The sequence below is a fragment of the Lathyrus oleraceus genome, chromosome 3 (genome assembly GCF_024323335.1).
Source record: "Lathyrus oleraceus cultivar Zhongwan6 chromosome 3, CAAS_Psat_ZW6_1.0, whole genome shotgun sequence".
NCBI classification, from domain to species: domain Eukaryota; kingdom Viridiplantae; phylum Streptophyta; class Magnoliopsida; order Fabales; family Fabaceae; genus Lathyrus; species Lathyrus oleraceus.
Genome location: NC_066581.1, coordinates 87,045,591 through 87,055,829, shown reverse-complemented (window position 1 = coordinate 87,055,829; position 10,239 = coordinate 87,045,591). Strand labels below are relative to the sequence as shown.

At 33.2% G+C, this 10,239-nt stretch overlaps 1 non-coding gene across 1 annotated transcript; it reads right to left on the bottom strand.

Annotated features, from left to right (window-relative positions):
- Positions 1-494: 494 nt before the first annotated feature.
- On the bottom strand, positions 495-567 carry TRNAR-CCU (transfer RNA arginine (anticodon CCU)). The gene has a single exon. It is a non-coding gene; the product is annotated as a tRNA-Arg (tRNA).
- Between the last annotated feature and the right edge of the window lie 9,672 nt (positions 568-10,239).

Genomic DNA, 10,239 nt, shown 5'->3' with positions numbered 1-10,239 from the left:
AAGTCTAGCCTAAGAGACTATGTTAATATTCATGTCTTAGGCTTGATAGAAGTCCCACCCGACAGGTGTAATTCCTTGCTTAAGGAACTTAATAGTTTTGTCAGCCATGCTCATTATAACTTTGCATGTGGTACTAAGAGCTCCCATAAAGCAGACTATCTAAACTCCTCTGCTGACGTACTTGGAGTGTTCTATGGCAGAATCTAAAATATGAATCAAGCCAAAGAGGCGCGACTAAAGTCTAGCTTAAGAGACTTTGTACAAAGTCTCGTTTGAGAATCATTATTTGAATCATTTTTTTTATTCTTTTAACCTTTTTTTAATATAAAAATATATGAAAGAATAAAATAAACCATTTACGTGAAAATATTAATGATATTTTTTTTGAAAAGCCAAAAATTTAAATACTTTTTATGTGAAAGAATAGAAAATATATTGTATAATTTTGATTTATGTTAGGCAATTATTTAATTTTTTCAAAACAAAACCATTATCGCGCTAGATAGGGGTCAAACCTATGACTTTCTGCTTAGGAAACAGACGCTCTATCCACTGAGCTACAAGCGCTCACAAATATAAAATAACTAAGTTAGTTTATAATTTAATTTAATATTTAAAACATAATATATTTTACGATATAACTTACTTGAAATTATATTGCATTTCAAACATTATATTTATCATTTATTTTCATATTTATTAATTAAAATAAAAACAGATTTCACATTGAATAACTTTATTAATTTAATTCCAATAAAAAAAGTCATAAAAGGTAAGCATTAAATTGAATAGTCTGAGTATCCACTACATCATTATTCACTTTTTTTTCTTTTTTTTCCGTCATCAATTCAATATTAACTTTAAAACGTATTTAGCTCACATTGATTTTAATACTCAATCTTATTTCTCTCAACCACTTTGAACGTCTCTTTTCTCTTTCTCTATTCATATTTTTTTTCCACATTCTCTTTTCCTCTATGTTTCTTTATTATTTATTTTATTTCAATTTATGACTCACTCTTTCTATCATATCGTCCTCGATTTTTTAAAATTTCTAATTGTATCCTCTTCTACCAATTTCATATCATATTCTTTCCTTTGTTATCGCTTTCAAATATATCTTTTTCTTTCTCTCTTAAATGATCTTATCAGCAACGATGATGAAAAGGATAATTTTATGATTTTGAAGTTCGTTACGAGGGAAAGATAATATAAACAACATGTTGTTAATGACAACCTTTATGAAATCTCGCCTAGGAGACGCGACTAAAGTCTACCTTAAGAACTTAGTTCAAAATCTTGTATGAGGCCTTGATAGAAGTCATATCCGAGATGTCCAACGCCTCGCTTGAGGAACTAATAGTCTCGTCAGCCCGGATCAATTTAACTTCACAAGTAGGAATAAGAGTTCCAATAAAATCGTGTATTTAAACTCCTCTTCTAAGGGACTTAGAGATTACTTAGGCAGGATCCAACATATGAATCTCCCAAGAGGTGCAAATGAAATCTAGCATAAGAGACTTAGTTTAATGTTTCGTTTGAGGGCTTGATAGAAGTCCCGCACAAGAGGTCCAACGCCTTGCATGAAGGACTTAAAGTCTCTTCATCCATTCTCAGTCTAAATTTTCCTATGGGACTAAGAGTTCTCATCAAACAGGAACTTAAAACTTCTCGCCTAATTGGTTTAGAGTTTCTTCGGGCGGAATCCGACATATGAATCTTGTCTAAGAGGCGCGACTAGATTCTAGCTTAAGAGACTTAGTTCAGAGTCTTGTTTGAGGGTTTAAAATACGCTTTGCCCGAGAGGTCCAAATCCTCGCGTTAGGGACTTATAGTCTCTTCAAACAGGCTCAATATAATTTCACCCGTGGGACTAAGAGTTCCCATCAAACAGGTTATCTAACCTCCTTGTCCAAGGGACTTGGAGTTTCCTCAGGCAGGATCCAACATATGAATCTCGCCCAAGAGGTACGACTGAAGTCTAGCCTAAGAGACTATGTTCAAATTCCTATCTTAGGCTTTATAGAAGTCCCACCCGACAGGTGTAATTCCTTGCTTAAGGAACTTAATAGTTTTGTCAGCCATGCTCATTAAAACTTTGCATGTGGGACTATGAGCCCCCATAAAGCAGACTATCTTAACTCCTCTGCTGACGTACTTGGAGTTTTCTATGGCAGAATCCAAAATATGAATCAAGCCAAAGAGGCGCGACAAAAGTCTAGCTTAAGAGACTTTGTACAAAGTCTCGTTTGAGAATCATTATTTGAATCATTTTTTTTATTCTTTTAACCTTTTTTTTATATAAAAATATATGAAAGAATAAAATAAATCATTTACGTGAAAATATTAATTATATTTTTTTTGTAAAGTCAAAAATTTAAATACATTTTATGTGAAAGAATAGAAAATATATTGTATAATTTTGATTTATGTTAGGCAATTATTTAATTTTTTCAGAACAAAACCGTTATCGCGTTAGATAGGGGTCAAACCTATGACATTCTGCTTAGGAAACGAACGCTCTATCCACTGAGCTACAAGCGCTCACAAATAAAAATTAACTAAGTTAGTTTATAATTTTATTTAATATTTAAAACATAATATATTTTACGATATAACTTACTTGAAATTATATTGCATTTCAAACATTATATTTATCATTTATTTTCATATTTATTAATTAAAATAAAAACAGATTTCACATTCAATAACTTTATTAATTTAATTCCAATAAAAAAAGTCATAAAAGGTAAGCATTAAATTGAATAGTCTGAGTATCCACTACATCATTATTCATTCTTTTTTTCATTTTTTTCGGTCATCAATTCAATATTAACTTTAAAACATATTTAGATCACATTGATTTAAATACTCAATCTTATTTCTCTCAACCACTTTGAACGTCTCTTTTCTCTTTCTCTATTCATCTTTTTTTTTCCACATTCTCTTTTCCTCTATGTTTCTTTATTATTTATTTTATTTCATTTTATAACTCACTCTTTCTATCATATCGTCCTCCATTTTTTAAAATTTCTGATTGTATCCTCTTCTACCAATTTCATATCATATTCTTTCCTTTATTATCGCTTTTAAATATATCTTATTCTTTCTCTCTTAAATGATCTTTTCAGCAAAGATGATGAAAATGATAATTTTATGATTTTGAAGTTTGTTACGAGGGATAGATAATATAGACAACATGTTGTTAATGATAACCTTTATGAAATTTCAATTATTTATCACCCTAGTTTTGATAAATGTTTCATACTTTACAATTTTTTTCTAATATACTTTGGTTTTTTATTTTATTTTTTAGTGTAATTTAACTTCTTTGTTGACTAATAAAACTATTGTTATTTAGGGTTGGCCAAACATCCCAAGAAAATCAGTCCAACACCAAAGACCTAATGCAAAATACCCTCGTAGGAGAATAATAAGTATGTAGGCCATGTAGACCTTTGCAAGAGGACTGTGCAATGTATCCAAACCACTCGGTTGTCATCAGTTAAAAGATCCAATCTGACGGTCTCCCGTGCATTCAACGTTGAACTAATCAGAAGTAGGTTTAACTACCCATCATATATAAGTTATTCCACGCGCCACGATGTGTAATTTTAATTCAATCTCTCAAGTTACACCTCTATGAACTCACTGACTTGGGCTTTAGAGTGTTAACCTTACAAACACACCCCTGTTATGTTGAACTACAGACCAACACCACCATATCAAAAAAGCTTCATACTTACACATCATCAATATTTTCTTTTGCATTGGAATAATGAATCTCCATATTGGAACCACTTTCTAATTCTCACGAAACTCCACTTAAAATATATCAAGTCCTCATGTCAAATCATTGTAGCACCCAATATAATCTATGTTAGCTCTTCCCGTCAATAATGGTAGCTTTTAAGTCATCTTTGATAGCCTCTCATCATAATGTCACCGAAACGAAAGTTTCCACACCGGTTCTTGCTCCCGCTTAAGAAGTACCACATCCTCCCATGGGGGAGCCATTCCACTCCTAGTAATTTCTTTGACCATATCATCTAATTAGAATGCATTTCTTAAGGAAATACTTTGTATGGTGGAGTTCATGGAGAAGATCATTTCCTTCTCTTAAGGCAATAGTTTATATGCTATACTTCATGGTCAATCGTCTCTACCTCTTAAGGAAATACTTTGTGTGTTGGACTTCATGATGAAGATCCTTGTCACCTCTTAAGTAGATACTATGTGTGTTGGACTTCATGTTGAAGCTCCTTGCCGCTTCTTATGGCAATATTTTGTATGCTGGACTTAATTGTGAAGATTTTTGCTGCCCCTTAAGGTAGAATTTTGTAGGCTGGACTTTATGGTGAAGAACTTTTCCACCTCTTAAGGTGATATTTTATATGTTGGATAACATGGTAAAGATCCTTGTTGCCTCTTAATGCAATACTTATTGTGTTGGACTTCTTGGTGAAGATCCTCGCCAAATCTTAAGGAATTATTTTGTACGATGGAATTCGTGGCAAAGATCCCTGCAACCCTTCACGACAATGTGAATGAACTATGTAAACTCCTCTCCTAAGAGACTTAGAGTTACTACATGTGGCATCCAACATAAAAATATCGCCTAGGAGACGCGGCTAAAGTCTACCTTAAGAACTTAGTTCAAAGTCTTGTATGAGGCGTTGATAGAAGTCTCGTCCGAGAGGTCTAACGCCTCGCTTGAGGAACTAGTAGTCTCGTCAGCCCGAATCAATTTAACTTCACATGTAGGAATAAGAGTTCCCATAAAATAGGGTATTTAAAATCCTCTTCTAAGGGACTTAGAGATTACTTAGGCAGGATCCAACATATGAATCGCCCAAGAGGCGCAAATGAAATCTAGCATAAGAGACTTAGTTTCAAGTTTCGTTTGAGGGCTTCATAGAAGTCCCGCACAAGAGGTCCAACGCCTTGCATGAAGGACTTAATGTCTCTTCATCCATTCTCAGTCTAAATTTTCCTATGGGACTAAGAGTTCTCATCAAACAGGAACTTAAAACTTCTCGCCTAATTGGTTTAGAGTTTCTTCGGGCGGAATCCGACATATGAATCTTGTCTAAGAGGCGCGACTAGATTCTAGCTTAAGAGACTTAGTTCAGAGTCTTGTTTGAGGGTTTAAAATACGCTTTGCCCGAGAGGTCCAAATTCTCGCGTTAGGGACTTATAGTCTCTTCAAACAGGCTCAATATAATTTCACCCGTGGGACTAAGAGTTCCCATCAAACAGGTTATCTAACCTCCTTGTCCAAGGGACTTGGAGTTTCCTCAGGCAGGATCCAACATATGAATCTCGCCCAAGAGGTACGACTGAAGTCTAGCCTAAGAGACTATGTTCAAATTCCTATCTTAGGCTTTATAAAAGTCCCACCCGACAGGTGTAATTCCTTGCTTAAGGAACTTAATAGTTTTGTCAGCCATGCTCATTAAAACTTTGCATGTGGGACTATGAGCCCCCATAAAGCAGACTATCTTAACTCCTCTGCTGACGTACTTGGAGTTTTCTATGGCAGAATCCAAAATATGTATCAAGCCAAAGAGGCGCGACAAAAGTCTAGCTTAAGAGACTTTGTACAAAGTCTCGTTTGAGAATCATTATTTGAATCATTTTTTTTATTCTTTTAACCTTTTTTTTATATAAAAATATATGAAAGAATAAAATAAATCATTTACGTGAAAATATTAATTATATTTTTTTTGAAAAGTCAAAAATTTAAATACATTTTATGTGAAAGAATAGAAAATATATTGTATAATTTTGATTTATGTTAGGCAATTATTTAATTTTTTCAGAACAAAACCGTTATCGCGTTAGATAGGGGTCAAACCTATGACTTTCTGCTTAGGAAACGAACGCTCTATCCACTGAGCTACAAGCGCTCACAAATAAAAATTAACTAAGTTAGTTTATAATTTTATTTAATATTTAAAACATAATATATTTTACGATATAACTTACTTGAAATTATATTGCATTTCAAACATTATATTTATCATTTATTTTCATATTTATTAATTAAAATAAAAACAGATTTCACATTCAATAACTTTATTAATTTAATTCCAATAAAAAAAGTCATAAAAGGTAAGCATTAAATTGAATAGTCTGAGTATCCACTACATCATTATTCATTCTTTTTTTCATTTTTTTCGGTCATCAATTCAATATTAACTTTAAAACATATTTAGATCACATTGATTTAAATACTCAATCTTATTTCTCTCAACCACTTTGAACGTCTCTTTTCTCTTTCTCTATTCATCTTTTTTTTTCCACATTCTCTTTTCCTCTATGTTTCTTTATTATTTATTTTATTTCATTTTATAACTCACTCTTTCTATCATATCGTCCTCCATTTTTTAAAATTTCTGATTGTATCCTCTTCTACCAATTTCATATCATATTCTTTCCTTTATTATCGCTTTTAAATATATCTTATTCTTTCTCTCTTAAATGATCTTTTCAGCAAAGATGATGAAAATGATAATTTTATGATTTTGAAGTTTGTTACGAGGGATAGATAATATAGACAACATGTTGTTAATGATAACCTTTATGAAATTTCAATTATTTATCACCCTAGTTTTGATAAATGTTTCATACTTTACAATTTTTTTCTAATATACTTTGGTTTTTTATTTTATTTTTTAGTGTAATTTAACTTCTTTGTTGACTAATAAAACTATTGTTATTTAGGGTTTGCCAAACATCCCAAGAAAATCAGTCCAACACCAAAGACCTAATGCAAAATACCCTCGTAAGAGAATAATAAGTATGTAGGCCATGTAGACCTTTGCAAGAGGACTGTGCAATGTATCCAAACCACTCGGTTGTCATCAGTTAAAAGATCCAATCTGACGGTCTCCCGTGCATTCAACGTTGAACTAATCAGAAGTAGGTTTAACTACCCATCATATATAAGTTATTCCACGCGCCACGATGTGTAATTTTAATTCAATCTCTCAAGTTACACCTCTATGAACTCACTGACTTGGGCTTTAGAGTGTTAACCTTACAAACACACCCCTGTTATGTTGAACTACAGACCAACACCACCATATCAAAAAAGCTTCATACTTACACATCATCAATATTTTCTTTTGCATTGGAATAATGAATCTCCATATTGGAACCACTTTCTAATTCTCACGAAACTCCACTTAAAATATATCAAGTCCTCATGTCAAATCATTGTAGCACCCAATATAATCTATGTTAGCTCTTCCCGTCAATAATGGTAGCTTTTAAGTCATCTTTGATAGCCTCTCATCATAATGTCACCGAAACGAAAGTTTCCACACCGGTCCTTGCTCCCGCTTAAGAAGTACCACATCCTCCCATGGGGGAGCCATTCCACTCCTAGTAATTTCTTTGACCATATCATCTAATTAGAATGCATTTCTTAAGGAAATACTTTGTATGGTGGAGTTCATGGAGAAGATCATTTCCTTCTCTTAAGGCAATAGTTTATGTGCTATACTTCATGGTCAATCGTCTCTACCTCTTAAGGAAATACTTTGTGTGTTGGACTTCATGATGAAGATCCTTGTCACCTCTTAAGTAGATACTATGTGTGTTGGACTTCATGTTGAAGCTCCTTGCCGCTTCTTATGGCAATATTTTGTATGCTGGACTTAATTGTGAAGATTTTTGTTGCCCCTTAAGGTAGAATTTTGTAGGCTGGACTTCATGGTGAAGAACTTTTCCACCTCTTAAGGTGATATTTTATATGTTGGATAACATGGTAAAGATCCTTGTTGCCTCTTAATGCAATACTTATTGTGTTGGACTTCTTGGTGAAGAACCTCGCCAAATCTTAAGGAATTATTTTGTACGATGGAATTCGTGGCAAAGATCCCTGCAACCCTTCACGACAATGTGAATGAACTATGTAAACTCCTCTCCTAAGAGACTTAGAGTTACTACATGTGGCATCCAACATATAAATATCGCCTAGGAGACGCGGCTAAAGTCTACCTTAAGAACATAGTTCAAAGTCTTGTATGAGGCGTTGATAGAAGTCTCGTCCGAGAGGTCTAACGCCTCGCTTGAGGAACTAGTAGTCTCGTCAGCCCGAATCAATTTAACTTCACATGTAGGAATAAGAGTTCCCATAAAATAGGGTATTTAAAATCCTCTTCTAAGGGACTTAGAGATTACTTAGGCAGGATCCAACATATGAATCGCCCAAGAGGCGCAAATGAAAACTAGCATAAGAGACTTAGTTTCAAGTTTCGTTTGAGGGCTTCATAGAAGTCCCGCACAAGAGGTCCAACGCCTTGCATGAAGGACTTAATGTCTCTTCATCCATTCTCAATCTAAATTTTCCTATGGTACTAAGAGTTCTCATCAAACAGGAAATTAAAATTCCTCGCCTAATGGATTTAGAGTTTCCTCGGGCGGAATATAACATACGAATCTTGCCTAAGAAGCGCGATTAAATTCTAGCTTAAGAGACTTAGTTAAGAGTCTTGTTTGAGGGCTTAAAATACGCTTTACCTGAGAGGTCCAAATCCTCGCACTAGGGACTTATAGTCTCTTCAACCAAGCTCAATATAATTTCACCCGTGGGACTAAGAGTTCCCATCAAACAGGTTATCTAACCTCCTTGTCCAAGGGACTAGGAGTTTCCTCGGGCAGGATCCAACATATGAATCTCGCCCAAGAGGTACGACTGAAGTCTAGCCTAAGAGATTATGTTCAAATTCATGTCTTAGACTTGATAGAAGTCCCACCCGACAGGTGTAATTGCTTGCTTAAAGAACTTAATAGTTTTGTCAGCCATGCTCATTATAACTTTGCATGTGGTACTAAGAGCTCCCATAAAGCAGACTAACTAAATTCCTCGGCTGACGTACTTGGAGTTTTCTATGGCAGAATCCAAAATATGAATCAAGCCAAAGAGGCGCGACTAAAGTCTAGCTTAAGAGACTTTGTACAAAGTCTCGTTTGAGAATCATTATTTGAATAATTTTTTTATTCTTTTAACCTTTTTTTTATATAAAAATATATGAAAGAATAAAATAAACCATTTACGTGAAAATATTAATTATATTTTTTTTGAAAAGTCAAAAATTTAAATACATTTTATGTGAAAGTATAGAAAATACATTGTATAATTTTGATTTATGTCAGGCAATTATTTAATTTTTTCAGAACAAAACCGTTATCGCGCTAGATAGGGGTCAAACCTATGACTTTCTGCTTAGGAAACAGACGCTCTATCCGCTGAGCTACAAGCACTGACAAATAAAAGTTAACTAAGTTAGTTTATAATTTAATTTAATATTTAAAACATAATATATTTTACGATATAACTTACTTGAAATTATATTGAATTTCAAACATTATATTTATCATTTATTTTCATATTTATTAATTATAATAAAAACAGATTTCACATTCAATAACTTTATTAATTTAATTCCAATAAAAAAAGTCATAAAAGGTAAGCATTAAATTGAATAGTCTGAGTATCCACTACATCATTATTCACTTTGTTTTTTCTTTTTTTTCCGTCATCAATTCAATATTAACTTTAAAACACATTTAGATCACATTGATTTAAATACTCAATCTTATTTCTCTCAACCACTTTGAACGTCTCTTTTCTCTTTCTCTATTCATCTTTTTTTTTTCCACATTCTCTTTTCCTCTATGTTTCTTTATTATTTATTTTATTTCTATTTATGACTCACTCTTTCTATCATATCGTCCTCGATTTTTTAAAATTTCTGATTGTATCCTCTTCTACCAATTTCATATCATATTCTTTCCTTTATTATCGCTTTCAAATATTTCTTTTTCTTTCTCTCTTAAATGATCTTATCAGCAACGATGATGAAAAGGATAATTTTATGATTTTGAAGTTTGTTACGAGGGAAAGATAATATAGACAACATGTTGTTAATGACAACCTTTATGAAATCTCGCCTAGGAGACACGACTAAAGTCTACCTTAAGAATTTAGTTCAAAGTCTTGTATGAGGCCTTGATAGAAGTTCTATCCGAGAGGTCCAACGCCTCGCTTGAGGAACTAATAGTCTCGTCAGCCCGGATCAATTTAACTTCACAAGTAGGAATAAGAGTTCCCATAAAACAGGGTATTTAAACTCCTCTTCTAAGGGACTTAGAAATTACTTAGGCAGGATCCAACATATGAATCTCCCAAGAGGTGCAAATGAAATCTAGCATAAGAGACTTAGTTTA